This window comes from Rhamphochromis longiceps, linkage group LG8 (assembly GCF_057381845.1).
Source record: "Rhamphochromis longiceps isolate RC_006_pf linkage group LG8, R_longiceps_female_GT1.1, whole genome shotgun sequence".
In the NCBI taxonomy this organism is placed as follows: domain Eukaryota; kingdom Metazoa; phylum Chordata; class Actinopteri; order Cichliformes; family Cichlidae; genus Rhamphochromis; species Rhamphochromis longiceps.
Genome location: NC_140564.1, coordinates 142,890 through 161,010, shown reverse-complemented (window position 1 = coordinate 161,010; position 18,121 = coordinate 142,890).

Sequence of the window (18,121 nt, the reverse complement as noted above, 5' to 3'; positions counted from 1 at the left end):
GCAAAGACCCAACATCGTCGGTGCAGACCCTTCATTGTGGACAATGATGCTGCTGGGGGTTTTTTCATTGAGAGGATGCTCACTTCCTGTTTGAAAGCTGCAAATTGCTGAAGAGCTGCAAAAGTCATGCGAGTTACTCTTCAGTGGCCAGCAAAGCATGCGGTGACCCCTTCCTTCACCTCAAATGATTACCGCCAAGTCGCCTCGGGCCGAATGGGCGCGTGCTCTGAATTGCACTAATTCTTTTCAGCGCAGCGATGAAAATCTGCCTGCCTATTAACCCCCGCCCTGTATTTGAAGGACGCAGCGCTCGGCACCCGGGCCAGAAGGACGTCTTTTGGAAGGCCATCTTCGCCGTATTCAAAGAGCAAAGACCCAACATCGTCGGTGCAGACCCTTCATTGTGGACAATGATGCTGCTGGGGTTTTTTTCATTGAGAGGATTCTCACTTCCTGTTTGAAAGCTGCAAATTGCTGAAGAGCTGCAAAAGTCATGCGAGTTACTCTTCAGTGGCCAGCAAAGCATGCGGTGACCCCTTCCTTCACCTCAAATGATTACCGCCAAGTCGCCTCGGGCCGAATGGGCACGTGCTCTGAATTGCACTAATTCTTTTCAGCGCAGCGATGAAAATCTGCCTGCCTATTAACCCCCGCCCTGTATTTGAAGGACGCAGCGCTCGGCACCCGGGCCAGAAGGACGTCTTTTGGAAGGCCATCTTCGCCGTATTCAAAGAGCAAAGACCCAACATCGTCGGTGCAGACCCTTCATTGTGGACAATGATGCTGCTGGGGTTTTTTTCATTGAGAGGATTCTCACTTCCTGTTTGAAAGCTGCAAATTGCTGAAGAGCTGCAAAAGTCATGCGAGTTACTCTTCAGTGGCCAGCAAAGCATGCGGTGACCCCTTCCTTCACCTCAAATGATTACCGCCAAGTCGCCTCGGGCCGAATGGGCGCGTGCTCTGAATTGCACTAATTCTTTTCAGCGCAGCGATGAAAATCTGCCTGCCTATTAACCCCCGCCCTGTATTTGAAGGACACAGAGCTCGTCACCCGGGCCAGAAGGACGTCTTTTGGAAGGCCATCTTCGCTGTATGCAAAGAGCAAAGACCCAACATCGCCGGTGCAGACCCTTCATTGTGGACAATGATGCTGCTGGGGTTTTTTTCATTGAGAGGATTCTCACTTCCTGTTTGAAAGCTGCAAATTGCTGAAGAGCTGCAAAAGTCATGCGAGTTACTCTTCAGTGGCCAGCAAAGCATGCGGTGACCCCTTCCTTCACCTCAAATGATTACCGCCAAGTCGCCTCGGGCCGAATGGGCGCGTGCTCTGAATTGCACTAATTCTTTTCAGCGCAGCGATGAAAATCTGCCTGCCTATTAACCCCCGCCCTGTATTTGAAGGACGCAGAGCTCGTCACCCGGGCCAGAAGGACGTCTTTTGGAAGGCCATCTTCGCCGTATTCAAAGAGCAAAGACCCAACATCGCCGGTGCAGACCCTTCATTGTGGACAATGATGCTGCTGGGGTTTTTTTCATTGAGAGGATTCTCACTTCCTGTTTGAAAGCTGCAAATTGCTGAAGAGCTGCAAAAGTCATGCGAGTTACTCTTCAGTGGCCAGCAAAGCATGCGGTGACCCCTTCCTTCACCTCAAATGATTACCGCCAAGTCGCCTCGGGCCGAATGGGCACGTGCTCTGAATTGCACTAATTCTTTTCAGCGCAGCGATGAAAATCTGCCTGCCTATTAACCCCCGCCCTGTATTTGAAGGACGCAGAGCTCGTCACCCGGGCCAGAAGGACGTCTTTTGGAAGGCCATCTTCGCAGTATGCAAAGAGCAAAGACCCAACATCGCCGGTGCAGACCCTTCATTGTGGACAATGATGCTGCTGGGGTTTTTTTCATTGAGAGGATTCTCACTTCCTGTTTGAAAGCTGCAAATTGCTGAAGAGCTGCAAAAGTCATGCGAGTTACTCTTCAGTGGCCAGCAAAGCATGCGGTGACCCCTTCCTTCACCTCAAATGATTACCGCCAAGTCGCCTCGGGCCGAATGGGCGCGTGCTCTGAATTGCACTAATTCTTTTCAGCGCAGCGATGAAAATCTGCCTGCCTATTAACCCCCGCCCTGTATTTGAAGGACGCAGCGCTCGGCACCCGGGCCAGAAGGACGTCTTTTGGAAGGCCATCTTCGCCGTATTCAAAGAGCAAAGACCCAACATCGTCGGTGCAGACCCTTCATTGTGGACAATGATGCTGCTGGGGTTTTTTTCATTGAGAGGATTCTCACTTCCTGTTTGAAAGCTGCAAATTGCTGAAGAGCTGCAAAAGTCATGCGAGTTACTCTTCAGTGGCCAGCAAAGCATGCGGTGACCCCTTCCTTCACCTCAAATGATTACCGCCAAGTCGCCTCGGGCCGAATGGGCACGTGCTCTGAATTGCACTAATTCTTTTCAGCGCAGCGATGAAAATCTGCCTGCCTATTAACCCCCGCCCTGTATTTGAAGGACGCAGCGCTCGGCACCCGGGCCAGAAGGACGTCTTTTGGAAGGCCATCTTCGCCGTATTCAAAGAGCAAAGACCCAACATCGTCGGTGCAGACCCTTCATTGTGGACAATGATGCTGCTGGGGTTTTTTTCATTGAGAGGATTCTCACTTCCTGTTTGAAAGCTGCAAATTGCTGAAGAGCTGCAAAAGTCATGCGAGTTACTCTTCAGTGGCCAGCAAAGCATGCGGTGACCCCTTCCTTCACCTCAAATGATTACCGCCAAGTCGCCTCGGGCCGAATGGGCGCGTGCTCTGAATTGCACTAATTCTTTTCAGCGCAGCGATGAAAATCTGCCTGCCTATTAACCCCCGCCCTGTATTTGAAGGACACAGAGCTCGTCACCCGGGCCAGAAGGACGTCTTTTGGAAGGCCATCTTCGCTGTATGCAAAGAGCAAAGACCCAACATCGCCGGTGCAGACCCTTCATTGTGGACAATGATGCTGCTGGGGTTTTTTTCATTGAGAGGATTCTCACTTCCTGTTTGAAAGCTGCAAATTGCTGAAGAGCTGCAAAAGTCATGCGAGTTACTCTTCAGTGGCCAGCAAAGCATGCGGTGACCCCTTCCTTCACCTCAAATGATTACCGCCAAGTCGCCTCGGGCCGAATGGGCGCGTGCTCTGAATTGCACTAATTCTTTTCAGCGCAGCGATGAAAATCTGCCTGCCTATTAACCCCCGCCCTGTATTTGAAGGACGCAGAGCTCGTCACCCGGGCCAGAAGGACGTCTTTTGGAAGGCCATCTTCGCCGTATTCAAAGAGCAAAGACCCAACATCGCCGGTGCAGACCCTTCATTGTGGACAATGATGCTGCTGGGGTTTTTTTCATTGAGAGGATTCTCACTTCCTGTTTGAAAGCTGCAAATTGCTGAAGAGCTGCAAAAGTCATGCGAGTTACTCTTCAGTGGCCAGCAAAGCATGCGGTGACCCCTTCCTTCACCTCAAATGATTACCGCCAAGTCGCCTCGGGCCGAATGGGCACGTGCTCTGAATTGCACTAATTCTTTTCAGCGCAGCGATGAAAATCTGCCTGCCTATTAACCCCCGCCCTGTATTTGAAGGACGCAGAGCTCGTCACCCGGGCCAGAAGGACGTCTTTTGGAAGGCCATCTTCGCCGTATTCAAAGAGCAAAGACCCAACATCGCCGGTGCAGACCCTTCATTGTGGACAATGATGCTGCTGGGGTTTTTTTCATTGAGAGGATTCTCACTTCCTGTTTGAAAGCTGCAAATTGCTGAAGAGCTGCAAAAGTCATGCGAGTTACTCTTCAGTGGCCAGCAAAGCATGCGGTGACCCCTTCCTTCACCTCAAATGATTACCGCCAAGTCGCCTCGGGCCGAATGGGCGCGTGCTCTGAATTGCACTAATTCTTTTCAGCGCAGCGATGAAAATCTGCCTGCCTATTAACCCCCGCCCTGTATTTGAAGGACGCAGCGCTCGGCACCCGGGCCAGAAGGACGTCTTTTGGAAGGCCATCTTCGCAGTATGCAAAGAGCAAAGACCCAACATCGTCGGTGCAGACCCTTCATTGTGGACAATGATGCTGCTGGGGTTTTTTTCATTGAGAGGATTCTCACTTCCTGTTTGAAAGCTGCAAATTGCTGAAGAGCTGCAAAAGTCATGCGAGTTACTCTTCAGTGGCCAGCAAAGCATGCGGTGACCCCTTCCTTCACCTCAAATGATTACCGCCAAGTCGCCTCGGGCCGAATGGGCACGTGCTCTGAATTGCACTAATTCTTTTCAGCGCAGCGATGAAAATCTGCCTGCCTATTAACCCCCGCCCTGTATTTGAAGGACGCAGCGCTCGGCACCCGGGCCAGAAGGACGTCTTTTGGAAGGCCATCTTCGCCGTATTCAAAGAGCAAAGACCCAACATCGTCGGTGCAGACCCTTCATTGTGGACAATGATGCTGCTGGGGTTTTTTTCATTGAGAGGATTCTCACTTCCTGTTTGAAAGCTGCAAATTGCTGAAGAGCTGCAAAAGTCATGCGAGTTACTCTTCAGTGGCCAGCAAAGCATGCGGTGACCCCTTCCTTCACCTCAAATGATTACCGCCAAGTCGCCTCGGGCCGAATGGGCACGTGCTCTGAATTGCACTAATTCTTTTCAGCGCAGCGATGAAAATCTGCCTGCCTATTAACCCCCGCCCTGTATTTGAAGGACGCAGAGCTCGTCACCCGGGCCAGAAGGACGTCTTTTGGAAGGCCATCTTCGCCGTATTCAAAGAGCAAAGACCCAACATCGCCGGTGCAGACCCTTCATTGTGGACAATGATGCTGCTGGGGTTTTTTTCATTGAGAGGATTCTCACTTCCTGTTTGAAAGCTGCAAATTGCTGAAGAGCTGCAAAAGTCATGCGAGTTACTCTTCAGTGGCCAGCAAAGCATGCGGTGACCCCTTCCTTCACCTCAAATGATTACCGCCAAGTCGCCTCGGGCCGAATGGGCACGTGCTCTGAATTGCACTAATTCTTTTCAGCGCAGCGATGAAAATCTGCCTGCCTATTAACCCCCGCCCTGTATTTGAAGGACGCAGCGCTCGGCACCCGGGCCAGAAGGACGTCTTTTGGAAGGCCATCTTCGCCGTATTCAAAGAGCAAAGACCCAACATCGCCGGTGCAGACCCTTCATTGTGGACAATGATGCTGCTGGGGTTTTTTTCATTGAGAGGATTCTCACTTCCTGTTTGAAAGCTGCAAATTGCTGAAGAGCTGCAAAAGTCATGCGAGTTACTCTTCAGTGGCCAGCAAAGCATGCGGTGACCCCTTCCTTCACCTCAAATGATTACCGCCAAGTCGCCTCGGGCCGAATGGGCACGTGCTCTGAATTGCACTAATTCTTTTCAGCGCAGTGATGAAAATCTGCCTGCCTATTAACCCCCGCCCTGTATTTGAAGGACGCAGCGCTCGGCACCCGGGCCAGAAGGACGTCTTTTGGAAGGCCATCTTCGCCGTATTCAAAGAGCAAAGACCCAACATCGCCGGTGCAGACCCTTCATTGTGGACAATGATGCTGCTGGGGTTTTTTTCATTGAGAGGATTCTCACTTCCTGTTTGAAAGCTGCAAATTGCTGAAGAGCTGCAAAAGTCATGCGAGTTACTCTTCAGTGGCCAGCAAAGCATGCGGTGACCCCTTCCTTCACCTCAAATGATTACCGCCAAGTCGCCTCGGGCCGAATGGGCACGTGCTCTGAATTGCACTAATTCTTTTCAGCGCAGTGATGAAAATCTGCCTGCCTATTAACCCCCGCCCTGTATTTGAAGGACGCAGCGCTCGGCACCCGGGCCAGAAGGACGTCTTTTGGAAGGCCATCTTCGCCGTATTCAAAGAGCAAAGACCCAACATCGTCGGTGCAGACCCTTCATTGTGGACAATGATGCTGCTGGGGTTTTTTTCATTGAGAGGATTCTCACTTCCTGTTTGAAAGCTGCAAATTGCTGAAGAGCTGCAAAAGTCATGCGAGTTACTCTTCAGTGGCCAGCAAAGCATGCGGTGACCCCTTCCTTCACCTCAAATGATTACCGCCAAGTCGCCTCGGGCCGAATGGGCGCGTGCTCTGAATTGCACTAATTCTTTTCAGCGCAGCGATGAAAATCTGCCTGCCTATTAACCCCCGCCCTGTATTTGAAGGACGCAGAGCTCGTCACCCGGGCCAGAAGGACGTCTTTTGGAAGGCCATCTTCGCCATATTCAAAGAGCAAAGACCCAACATCGCCGGTGCAGACCCTTCATTGTGGACAATGATGCTGCTGGGGTTTTTTTCATTGAGAGGATTCTCACTTCCTGTTTGAAAGCTGCAAATTGCTGAAGAGCTGCAAAAGTCATGCGAGTTACTCTTCAGTGGCCAGCAAAGCATGCGGTGACCCCTTCCTTCACCTCAAATGATTACCGCCAAGTCGCCTCGGGCCGAATGGGCACGTGCTCTGAATTGCACTAATTCTTTTCAGCGCAGCGATGAAAATCTGCCTGCCTATTAACCCCCGCCCTGTATTTGAAGGACGCAGCGCTCGGCACCCGGGCCAGAAGGACGTCTTTTGGAAGGCCATCTTCGCCGTATTCAAAGAGCAAAGACCCAACATCGTCGGTGCAGACCCTTCATTGTGGACAATGATGCTGCTGGGGTTTTTTTCATTGAGAGGATTCTCACTTCCTGTTTGAAAGCTGCAAATTGCTGAAGAGCTGCAAAAGTCATGCGAGTTACTCTTCAGTGGCCAGCAAAGCATGCGGTGACCCCTTCCTTCACCTCAAATGATTACCGCCAAGTCGCCTCGGGCCGAATGGGCACGTGCTCTGAATTGCACTAATTCTTTTCAGCGCAGCGATGAAAATCTGCCTGCCTATTAACCCCCGCCCTGTATTTGAAGGACGCAGCGCTCGGCACCCGGGCCAGAAGGACGTCTTTTGGAAGGCCATCTTCGCCGTATTCAAAGAGCAAAGACCCAACATCGTCGGTGCAGACCCTTCATTGTGGACAATGATGCTGCTGGGGTTTTTTTCATTGAGAGGATTCTCACTTCCTGTTTGAAAGCTGCAAATTGCTGAAGAGCTGCAAAAGTCATGCGAGTTACTCTTCAGTGGCCAGCAAAGCATGCGGTGACCCCTTCCTTCACCTCAAATGATTACCGCCAAGTCGCCTCGGGCCGAATGGGCGCGTGCTCTGAATTGCACTAATTCTTTTCAGCGCAGCGATGAAAATCTGCCTGCCTATTAACCCCCGCCCTGTATTTGAAGGACGCAGAGCTCGTCACCCGGGCCAGAAGGACGTCTTTTGGAAGGCCATCTTCGCCGTATTCAAAGAGCAAAGACCCAACATCGCCGGTGCAGACCCTTCATTGTGGACAATGATGCTGCTGGGGTTTTTTTCATTGAGAGGATTCTCACTTCCTGTTTGAAAGCTGCAAATTGCTGAAGAGCTGCAAAAGTCATGCGAGTTACTCTTCAGTGGCCAGCAAAGCATGCGGTGACCCCTTCCTTCACCTCAAATGATTACCGCCAAGTCGCCTCGGGCCGAATGGGCGCGTGCTCTGAATTGCACTAATTCTTTTCAGCGCAGCGATGAAAATCTGCCTGCCTATTAACCCCCGCCCTGTATTTGAAGGACGCAGAGCTCGTCACCCGGGCCAGAAGGACGTCTTTTGGAAGGCCATCTTCGCCGTATTCAAAGAGCAAAGACCCAACATCGCCGGTGCAGACCCTTCATTGTGGACAATGATGCTGCTGGGGTTTTTTTCATTGAGAGGATTCTCACTTCCTGTTTGAAAGCTGCAAATTGCTGAAGAGCTGCAAAAGTCATGCGAGTTACTATTCAGTGGCCAGCAAAGCATGCGGTGACCCCTTCCTTCACCTCAAATGATTACCGCCAAGTCGCCTCGGGCCGAATGGGCGCGTGCTCTGAATTGCACTAATTCTTTTCAGCGCAGCGATGAAAATCTGCCTGCCTATTAACCCCCGCCCTGTATTTGAAGGACGCAGCGCTCGGCACCCGGGCCAGAAGGACGTCTTTTGGAAGGCCATCTTCGCAGTATGCAAAGAGCAAAGACCCAACATCGTCGGTGCAGACCCTTCATTGTGGACAATGATGCTGCTGGGGTTTTTTTCATTGAGAGGATTCTCACTTCCTGTTTGAAAGCTGCAAATTGCTGAAGAGCTGCAAAAGTCATGCGAGTTACTCTTCAGTGGCCAGCAAAGCATGCGGTGACCCCTTCCTTCACCTCAAATGATTACCGCCAAGTCGCCTCGGGCCGAATGGGCGCGTGCTCTGAATTGCACTAATTCTTTTCAGCGCAGCGATGAAAATCTGCCTGCCTATTAACCCCCGCCCTGTATTTGAAGGACGCAGAGCTCGTCACCCGGGCCAGAAGGACGTCTTTTGGAAGGCCATCTTCGCAGTATGCAAAGAGCAAAGACCCAACATCGCCGGTGCAGACCCTTCATTGTGGACAATGATGCTGCTGGGGTTTTTTTCATTGAGAGGATTCTCACTTCCTGTTTGAAAGCTGCAAATTGCTGAAGAGCTGCAAAAGTCATGCGAGTTACTCTTCAGTGGCCAGCAAAGCATGCGGTGACCCCTTCCTTCACCTCAAATGATTACCGCCAAGTCGCCTCGGGCCGAATGGGCGCGTGCTCTGAATTGCACTAATTCTTTTCAGCGCAGCGATGAAAATCTGCCTGCCTATTAACCCCCGCCCTGTATTTGAAGGACGCAGCGCTCGGCACCCGGGCCAGAAGGACGTCTTTTGGAAGGCCATCTTCGCCGTATTCAAAGAGCAAAGACCCAACATCGCCGGTGCAGACCCTTCATTGTGGACAATGATGCTGCTGGGGTTTTTTTCATTGAGAGGATTCTCACTTCCTGTTTGAAAGCTGCAAATTGCTGAAGAGCTGCAAAAGTCATGCGAGTTACTCTTCAGTGGCCAGCAAAGCATGCGGTGACCCCTTCCTTCACCTCAAATGATTACCGCCAAGTCGCCTCGGGCCGAATGGGCACGTGCTCTGAATTGCACTAATTCTTTTCAGCGCAGTGATGAAAATCTGCCTGCCTATTAACCCCCGCCCTGTATTTGAAGGACGCAGCGCTCGGCACCCGGGCCAGAAGGACGTCTTTTGGAAGGCCATCTTCGCCGTATTCAAAGAGCAAAGACCCAACATCGCCGGTGCAGACCCTTCATTGTGGACAATGATGCTGCTGGGGTTTTTTTCATTGAGAGGATTCTCACTTCCTGTTTGAAAGCTGCAAATTGCTGAAGAGCTGCAAAAGTCATGCGAGTTACTCTTCAGTGGCCAGCAAAGCATGCGGTGACCCCTTCCTTCACCTCAAATGATTACCGCCAAGTCGCCTCGGGCCGAATGGGCGCGTGCTCTGAATTGCACTAATTCTTTTCAGCGCAGCGATGAAAATCTGCCTGCCTATTAACCCCCGCCCTGTATTTGAAGGACGCAGCGCTCGGCACCCGGGCCAGAAGGACGTCTTTTGGAAGGCCATCTTCGCCGTATTCAAAGAGCAAAGACCCAACATCGTCGGTGCAGACCCTTCATTGTGGACAATGATGCTGCTGGGGTTTTTTTCATTGAGAGGATTCTCACTTCCTGTTTGAAAGCTGCAAATTGCTGAAGAGCTGCAAAAGTCATGCGAGTTACTCTTCAGTGGCCAGCAAAGCATGCGGTGACCCCTTCCTTCACCTCAAATGATTACCGCCAAGTCGCCTCGGGCCGAATGGGCACGTGCTCTGAATTGCACTAATTCTTTTCAGCGCAGCGATGAAAATCTGCCTGCCTATTAACCCCCGCCCTGTATTTGAAGGACGCAGCGCTCGGCACCCGGGCCAGAAGGACGTCTTTTGGAAGGCCATCTTCGCCGTATTCAAAGAGCAAAGACCCAACATCGTCGGTGCAGACCCTTCATTGTGGACAATGATGCTGCTGGGGTTTTTTTCATTGAGAGGATTCTCACTTCCTGTTTGAAAGCTGCAAATTGCTGAAGAGCTGCAAAAGTCATGCGAGTTACTCTTCAGTGGCCAGCAAAGCATGCGGTGACCCCTTCCTTCACCTCAAATGATTACCGCCAAGTCGCCTCGGGCCGAATGGGCGCGTGCTCTGAATTGCACTAATTCTTTTCAGCGCAGCGATGAAAATCTGCCTGCCTATTAACCCCCGCCCTGTATTTGAAGGACGCAGAGCTCGTCACCCGGGCCAGAAGGACGTCTTTTGGAAGGCCATCTTCGCCGTATTCAAAGAGCAAAGACCCAACATCGCCGGTGCAGACACTTCATTGTGGACAATGATGCTGCTGGGGTTTTTTTCATTGAGAGGATTCTCACTTCCTGTTTGAAAGCTGCAAATTGCTGAAGAGCTGCAAAAGTCATGCGAGTTACTCTTCAGTGGCCAGCAAAGCATGCGGTGACCCCTTCCTTCACCTCAAATGATTACCGCCAAGTCGCCTCGGGCCGAATGGGCGCGTGCTCTGAATTGCACTAATTCTTTTCAGCGCAGCGATGAAAATCTGCCTGCCTATTAACCCCCGCCCTGTATTTGAAGGACGCAGAGCTCGTCACCCGGGCCAGAAGGACGTCTTTTGGAAGGCCATCTTCGCCGTATTCAAAGAGCAAAGACCCAACATCGCCGGTGCAGACCCTTCATTGTGGACAATGATGCTGCTGGGGTTTTTTTCATTGAGAGGATTCTCACTTCCTGTTTGAAAGCTGCAAATTGCTGAAGAGCTGCAAAAGTCATGCGAGTTACTATTCAGTGGCCAGCAAAGCATGCGGTGACCCCTTCCTTCACCTCAAATGATTACCGCCAAGTCGCCTCGGGCCGAATGGGCGCGTGCTCTGAATTGCACTAATTCTTTTCAGCGCAGCGATGAAAATCTGCCTGCCTATTAACCCCCGCCCTGTATTTGAAGGACGCAGCGCTCGGCACCCGGGCCAGAAGGACGTCTTTTGGAAGGCCATCTTCGCAGTATGCAAAGAGCAAAGACCCAACATCGTCGGTGCAGACCCTTCATTGTGGACAATGATGCTGCTGGGGTTTTTTTCATTGAGAGGATTCTCACTTCCTGTTTGAAAGCTGCAAATTGCTGAAGAGCTGCAAAAGTCATGCGAGTTACTCTTCAGTGGCCAGCAAAGCATGCGGTGACCCCTTCCTTCACCTCAAATGATTACCGCCAAGTCGCCTCGGGCCGAATGGGCGCGTGCTCTGAATTGCACTAATTCTTTTCAGCGCAGCGATGAAAATCTGCCTGCCTATTAACCCCCGCCCTGTATTTGAAGGACGCAGAGCTCGTCACCCGGGCCAGAAGGACGTCTTTTGGAAGGCCATCTTCGCAGTATGCAAAGAGCAAAGACCCAACATCGCCGGTGCAGACCCTTCATTGTGGACAATGATGCTGCTGGGGTTTTTTTCATTGAGAGGATTCTCACTTCCTGTTTGAAAGCTGCAAATTGCTGAAGAGCTGCAAAAGTCATGCGAGTTACTCTTCAGTGGCCAGCAAAGCATGCGGTGACCCCTTCCTTCACCTCAAATGATTACCGCCAAGTCGCCTCGGGCCGAATGGGCGCGTGCTCTGAATTGCACTAATTCTTTTCAGCGCAGCGATGAAAATCTGCCTGCCTATTAACCCCCGCCCTGTATTTGAAGGACGCAGCGCTCGGCACCCGGGCCAGAAGGACGTCTTTTGGAAGGCCATCTTCGCCGTATTCAAAGAGCAAAGACCCAACATCGTCGGTGCAGACCCTTCATTGTGGACAATGATGCTGCTGGGGTTTTTTTCATTGAGAGGATTCTCACTTCCTGTTTGAAAGCTGCAAATTGCTGAAGAGCTGCAAAAGTCATGCGAGTTACTCTTCAGTGGCCAGCAAAGCATGCGGTGACCCCTTCCTTCACCTCAAATGATTACCGCCAAGTCGCCTCGGGCCGAATGGGCACGTGCTCTGAATTGCACTAATTCTTTTCAGCGCAGCGATGAAAATCTGCCTGCCTATTAACCCCCGCCCTGTATTTGAAGGACGCAGCGCTCGGCACCCGGGCCAGAAGGACGTCTTTTGGAAGGCCATCTTCGCCGTATTCAAAGAGCAAAGACCCAACATCGTCGGTGCAGACCCTTCATTGTGGACAATGATGCTGCTGGGGTTTTTTTCATTGAGAGGATTCTCACTTCCTGTTTGAAAGCTGCAAATTGCTGAAGAGCTGCAAAAGTCATGCGAGTTACTCTTCAGTGGCCAGCAAAGCATGCGGTGACCCCTTCCTTCACCTCAAATGATTACCGCCAAGTCGCCTCGGGCCGAATGGGCGCGTGCTCTGAATTGCACTAATTCTTTTCAGCGCAGCGATGAAAATCTGCCTGCCTATTAACCCCCGCCCTGTATTTGAAGGACGCAGAGCTCGTCACCCGGGCCAGAAGGACGTCTTTTGGAAGGCCATCTTCGCCGTATTCAAAGAGCAAAGACCCAACATCGCCGGTGCAGACCCTTCATTGTGGACAATGATGCTGCTGGGGTTTTTTTCATTGAGAGGATTCTCACTTCCTGTTTGAAAGCTGCAAATTGCTGAAGAGCTGCAAAAGTCATGCGAGTTACTCTTCAGTGGCCAGCAAAGCATGCGGTGACCCCTTCCTTCACCTCAAATGATTACCGCCAAGTCGCCTCGGGCCGAATGGGCGCGTGCTCTGAATTGCACTAATTCTTTTCAGCGCAGCGATGAAAATCTGCCTGCCTATTAACCCCCGCCCTGTATTTGAAGGACGCAGAGCTCGTCACCCGGGCCAGAAGGACGTCTTTTGGAAGGCCATCTTCGCCGTATTCAAAGAGCAAAGACCCAACATCGCCGGTGCAGACCCTTCATTGTGGACAATGATGCTGCTGGGGTTTTTTTCATTGAGAGGATTCTCACTTCCTGTTTGAAAGCTGCAAATTGCTGAAGAGCTGCAAAAGTCATGCGAGTTACTATTCAGTGGCCAGCAAAGCATGCGGTGACCCCTTCCTTCACCTCAAATGATTACCGCCAAGTCGCCTCGGGCCGAATGGGCGCGTGCTCTGAATTGCACTAATTCTTTTCAGCGCAGCGATGAAAATCTGCCTGCCTATTAACCCCCGCCCTGTATTTGAAGGACGCAGCGCTCGGCACCCGGGCCAGAAGGACGTCTTTTGGAAGGCCATCTTCGCAGTATGCAAAGAGCAAAGACCCAACATCGTCGGTGCAGACCCTTCATTGTGGACAATGATGCTGCTGGGGTTTTTTTCATTGAGAGGATTCTCACTTCCTGTTTGAAAGCTGCAAATTGCTGAAGAGCTGCAAAAGTCATGCGAGTTACTCTTCAGTGGCCAGCAAAGCATGCGGTGACCCCTTCCTTCACCTCAAATGATTACCGCCAAGTCGCCTCGGGCCGAATGGGCGCGTGCTCTGAATTGCACTAATTCTTTTCAGCGCAGCGATGAAAATCTGCCTGCCTATTAACCCCCGCCCTGTATTTGAAGGACGCAGAGCTCGTCACCCGGGCCAGAAGGACGTCTTTTGGAAGGCCATCTTCGCAGTATGCAAAGAGCAAAGACCCAACATCGCCGGTGCAGACCCTTCATTGTGGACAATGATGCTGCTGGGGTTTTTTTCATTGAGAGGATTCTCACTTCCTGTTTGAAAGCTGCAAATTGCTGAAGAGCTGCAAAAGTCATGCGAGTTACTCTTCAGTGGCCAGCAAAGCATGCGGTGACCCCTTCCTTCACCTCAAATGATTACCGCCAAGTCGCCTCGGGCCGAATGGGCGCGTGCTCTGAATTGCACTAATTCTTTTCAGCGCAGCGATGAAAATCTGCCTGCCTATTAACCCCCGCCCTGTATTTGAAGGACGCAGAGCTCGTCACCCGGGCCAGAAGGACGTCTTTTGGAAGGCCATCTTCGCCGTATTCAAAGAGCAAAGACCCAACATCGCCGGTGCAGACCCTTCATTGTGGACAATGATGCTGCTGGGGTTTTTTTCATTGAGAGGATTCTCACTTCCTGTTTGAAAGCTGCAAATTGCTGAAGAGCTGCAAAAGTCATGCGAGTTACTCTTCAGTGGCCAGCAAAGCATGCGGTGACCCCTTCCTTCACCTCAAATGATTACCGCCAAGTCGCCTCGGGCCGAATGGGCGCGTGCTCTGAATTGCACTAATTCTTTTCAGCGCAGCGATGAAAATCTGCCTGCCTATTAACCCCCGCCCTGTATTTGAAGGACGCAGAGCTCGTCACCCGGGCCAGAAGGACGTCTTTTGGAAGGCCATCTTCGCAGTATGCAAAGAGCAAAGACCCAACATCGCCGGTGCAGACCCTTCATTGTGGACAATGATGCTGCTGGGGTTTTTTTCATTGAGAGGATTCTCACTTCCTGTTTGAAAGCTGCAAATTGCTGAAGAGCTGCAAAAGTCATGCGAGTTACTCTTCAGTGGCCAGCAAAGCATGCGGTGACCCCTTCCTTCACCTCAAATGATTACCGCCAAGTCGCCTCGGGCCGAATGGGCGCGTGCTCTGAATTGCACTAATTCTTTTCAGCGCAGCGATGAAAATCTGCCTGCCTATTAACCCCCGCCCTGTATTTGAAGGACGCAGAGCTCGTCACCCGGGCCAGAAGGACGTCTTTTGGAAGGCCATCTTCGCCGTATTCAAAGAGCAAAGACCCAACATCGCCGGTGCAGACCCTTCATTGTGGACAATGATGCTGCTGGGGTTTTTTTCATTGAGAGGATTCTCACTTCCTGTTTGAAAGCTGCAAATTGCTGAAGAGCTGCAAAAGTCATGCGAGTTACTATTCAGTGGCCAGCAAAGCATGCGGTGACCCCTTCCTTCACCTCAAATGATTACCGCCAAGTCGCCTCGGGCCGAATGGGCGCGTGCTCTGAATTGCACTAATTCTTTTCAGCGCAGCGATGAAAATCTGCCTGCCTATTAACCCCCGCCCTGTATTTGAAGGACGCAGCGCTCGGCACCCGGGCCAGAAGGACGTCTTTTGGAAGGCCATCTTCGCAGTATGCAAAGAGCAAAGACCCAACATCGTCGGTGCAGACCCTTCATTGTGGACAATGATGCTGCTGGGGTTTTTTTCATTGAGAGGATTCTCACTTCCTGTTTGAAAGCTGCAAATTGCTGAAGAGCTGCAAAAGTCATGCGAGTTACTCTTCAGTGGCCAGCAAAGCATGCGGTGACCCCTTCCTTCACCTCAAATGATTACCGCCAAGTCGCCTCGGGCCGAATGGGCGCGTGCTCTGAATTGCACTAATTCTTTTCAGCGCAGCGATGAAAATCTGCCTGCCTATTAACCCCCGCCCTGTATTTGAAGGACGCAGAGCTCGTCACCCGGGCCAGAAGGACGTCTTTTGGAAGGCCATCTTCGCAGTATGCAAAGAGCAAAGACCCAACATCGCCGGTGCAGACCCTTCATTGTGGACAATGATGCTGCTGGGGTTTTTTTCATTGAGAGGATTCTCACTTCCTGTTTGAAAGCTGCAAATTGCTGAAGAGCTGCAAAAGTCATGCGAGTTACTCTTCAGTGGCCAGCAAAGCATGCGGTGACCCCTTCCTTCACCTCAAATGATTACCGCCAAGTCGCCTCGGGCCGAATGGGCGCGTGCTCTGAATTGCACTAATTCTTTTCAGCGCAGCGATGAAAATCTGCCTGCCTATTAACCCCCGCCCTGTATTTGAAGGACGCAGCGCTCGGCACCCGGGCCAGAAGGACGTCTTTTGGAAGGCCATCTTCGCCGTATTCAAAGAGCAAAGACCCAACATCGCCGGTGCAGACCCTTCATTGTGGACAATGATGCTGCTGGGGTTTTTTTCATTGAGAGGATTCTCACTTCCTGTTTGAAAGCTGCAAATTGCTGAAGAGCTGCAAAAGTCATGCGAGTTACTCTTCAGTGGCCAGCAAAGCATGCGGTGACCCCTTCCTTCACCTCAAATGATTACCGCCAAGTCGCCTCGGGCCGAATGGGCACGTGCTCTGAATTGCACTAATTCTTTTCAGCGCAGTGATGAAAATCTGCCTGCCTATTAACCCCCGCCCTGTATTTGAAGGACGCAGCGCTCGGCACCCGGGCCAGAAGGACGTCTTTTGGAAGGCCATCTTCGCCGTATTCAAAGAGCAAAGACCCAACATCGCCGGTGCAGACCCTTCATTGTGGACAATGATGCTGCTGGGGTTTTTTTCATTGAGAGGATTCTCACTTCCTGTTTGAAAGCTGCAAATTGCTGAAGAGCTGCAAAAGTCATGCGAGTTACTCTTCAGTGGCCAGCAAAGCATGCGGTGACCCCTTCCTTCACCTCAAATGATTACCGCCAAGTCGCCTCGGGCCGAATGGGCGCGTGCTCTGAATTGCACTAATTCTTTTCAGCGCAGCGATGAAAATCTGCCTGCCTATTAACCCCCGCCCTGTATTTGAAGGACGCAGCGCTCGGCACCCGGGCCAGAAGGACGTCTTTTGGAAGGCCATCTTCGCCGTATTCAAAGAGCAAAGACCCAACATCGTCGGTGCAGACCCTTCATTGTGGACAATGATGCTGCTGGGGTTTTTTTCATTGAGAGGATTCTCACTTCCTGTTTGAAAGCTGCAAATTGCTGAAGAGCTGCAAAAGTCATGCGAGTTACTCTTCAGTGGCCAGCAAAGCATGCGGTGACCCCTTCCTTCACCTCAAATGATTACCGCCAAGTCGCCTCGGGCCGAATGGGCGCGTGCTCTGAATTGCACTAATTCTTTTCAGCGCAGCGATGAAAATCTGCCTGCCTATTAACCCCCGCCCTGTATTTGAAGGACGCAGAGCTCGTCACCCGGGCCAGAAGGACGTCTTTTGGAAGGCCATCTTCGCCGTATTCAAAGAGCAAAGACCCAACATCGCCGGTGCAGACCCTTCATTGTGGACAATGATGCTGCTGGGGTTTTTTTCATTGAGAGGATTCTCACTTCCTGTTTGAAAGCTGCAAATTGCTGAAGAGCTGCAAAAGTCATGCGAGTTACTCTTCAGTGGCCAGCAAAGCATGCGGTGACCCCTTCCTTCACCTCAAATGATTACCGCCAAGTCGCCTCGGGCCGAATGGGCGCGTGCTCTGAATTGCACTAATTCTTTTCAGCGCAGCGATGAAAATCTGCCTGCCTATTAACCCCCGCCCTGTATTTGAAGGACGCAGAGCTCGTCACCCGGGCCAGAAGGACGTCTTTTGGAAGGCCATCTTCGCCGTATTCAAAGAGCAAAGACCCAACATCGCCGGTGCAGACCCTTCATTGTGGACAATGATGCTGCTGGGGTTTTTTTCATTGAGAGGATTCTCACTTCCTGTTTGAAAGCTGCAAATTGCTGAAGAGCTGCAAAAGTCATGCGAGTTACTATTCAGTGGCCAGCAAAGCATGCGGTGACCCCTTCCTTCACCTCAAATGATTACCGCCAAGTCGCCTCGGGCCGAATGGGCGCGTGCTCTGAATTGCACTAATTCTTTTCAGCGCAGCGATGAAAATCTGCCTGCCTATTAACCCCCGCCCTGTATTTGAAGGACGCAGCGCTCGGCACCCGGGCCAGAAGGACGTCTTTTGGAAGGCCATCTTCGCAGTATGCAAAGAGCAAAGACCCAACATCGTCGGTGCAGACCCTTCATTGTGGACAATGATGCTGCTGGGGTTTTTTTCATTGAGAGGATTCTCACTTCCTGTTTGAAAGCTGCAAATTGCTGAAGAGCTGCAAAAGTCATGCGAGTTACTCTTCAGTGGCCAGCAAAGCATGCGGTGACCCCTTCCTTCACCTCAAATGATTACCGCCAAGTCGCCTCGGGCCGAATGGGCGCGTGCTCTGAATTGCACTAATTCTTTTCAGCGCAGCGATGAAAATCTGCCTGCCTATTAACCCCCGCCCTGTATTTGAAGGACGCAGAGCTCGTCACCCGGGCCAGAAGGACGTCTTTTGGAAGGCCATCTTCGCAGTATGCAAAGAGCAAAGACCCAACATCGCCGGTGCAGACCCTTCATTGTGGACAATGATGCTGCTGGGGTTTTTTTCATTGAGAGGATTCTCACTTCCTGTTTGAAAGCTGCAAATTGCTGAAGAGCTGCAAAAGTCATGCGAGTTACT